Source organism: Eufriesea mexicana, unplaced genomic scaffold, assembly GCF_001483705.2.
Source record: "Eufriesea mexicana isolate 0111107269 unplaced genomic scaffold, ASM148370v2 C37747667, whole genome shotgun sequence".
Classification (NCBI taxonomy): domain Eukaryota; kingdom Metazoa; phylum Arthropoda; class Insecta; order Hymenoptera; family Apidae; genus Eufriesea; species Eufriesea mexicana.
Genome location: NW_017094796.1, coordinates 1 through 1,232, shown reverse-complemented (window position 1 = coordinate 1,232; position 1,232 = coordinate 1). Strand labels below are relative to the sequence as shown.

The 1,232-nt window shown below is 39.0% G+C and overlaps 1 long non-coding RNA gene across 1 annotated transcript; it reads right to left on the bottom strand.

Annotated features, from left to right (window-relative positions):
• Window positions 1–2: 2 nt before the first annotated feature.
• Window positions 3–1,220, bottom strand: LOC108554769 (uncharacterized). The gene is made up of 3 exons (XR_001890724.1): window positions 347–1,220; window positions 113–277; window positions 3–51 (listed from the first exon to the last, which is right to left on the bottom strand). It is a non-coding gene; the product is annotated as an uncharacterized LOC108554769 (long non-coding RNA).
• Window positions 1,221–1,232: the final 12 nt, after the last annotated feature.

Sequence of the window (1,232 nt, the reverse complement as noted above, 5' to 3'; positions counted from 1 at the left end):
CTCTTTGGAATCTTTAGATAAAAAATTTGTCTCTTCGATGTTTGTGATAATCTAGGAAAGTAGAATGAATTGGTATAGTAGATGAGTGAATAGGTGAAGAATTTTTGCATACCTGTTTGTTTATAGAATTACTTGGATAAAGCGCCATAGTTAAAATAACAATATTTTGAAACCGGTTCGAAGTTGTTATTATAATAAATATAAATAAATATGTGTTACGAAAAGTTAGTTAACGACAGCACCGAGAATTATAGGATTGTTCACCTCCTTTTTACACCTGTGAAATTTCAATAGTTATTCAATAACAGTTATATACAGTGCTATATCTAAAAATATACGTACTCACATTTTTCAGAAGTAACTCTAACCTCAAATTAATACTTCATTAACGCGTCAAAATTTATTTGAACCGTAAAACAGACAACTTCATTCATTTCCATTCTTTGTAACAATTATAGGCAATGATCATTTGTTAAAACTGCCTCGTGAACCGGAATCAATAACATCACATTTTTCAACCCCCAAGCTAAAACTGCAGATAAGTAAGTACATATCTCATTACGTATCGAGTTATCTAGTAAACCGTTGTAACGAGTTTAAACGACGAAGTTGAAGTAACTCGTACACGGCACGCTGCTACTTGGAGTCTTAAATACGCGAGGTTCCAACAAACCGTATATTATTACACTTAACGCGAAACTGGGAAGTTCTGGCGTGCAAGCGGTGCGCACGGAAAGGAGAGTCTTACTGTTCATGCTAGACCGAGTCGATCTCCGACTCGGCAGGCCCGTTAAAGATTTAGTCGTATTTTCGTGCCTACTCCGTCGGTAACAGAGCGACCGAGTACAATCGGCCTACGGCTCACCGGTTTCGACTTCTACCCTTGCGAATCTCGTTTGCCACGTCGTGTCGCATTCAAATATTTACCAGGCGCGCCTTGGATACCAAAACTGAAATTACGGGTATTTCGGCCGGCTACAACGGTTATTAATGGCCCTTTGCCTCTTGCCTGTAAATTAGCGAGAAATTTAGCTGTGACCTATTATGGAAGTTGCGACTTTGTTTGTTCGAAGTCTGTTACATGCACGACTTATCGGTGGAGCACGGTGTTATAATCGCTAAGAAGCGATTAATGGCCAAACAGAATTTACACTTTAGCGATTTTGCCAGTAGAGCTTCTTGTGAACCAATGCACCGTTCCAGAGTGGTTTAACGTGTCATTTGTAACAGGA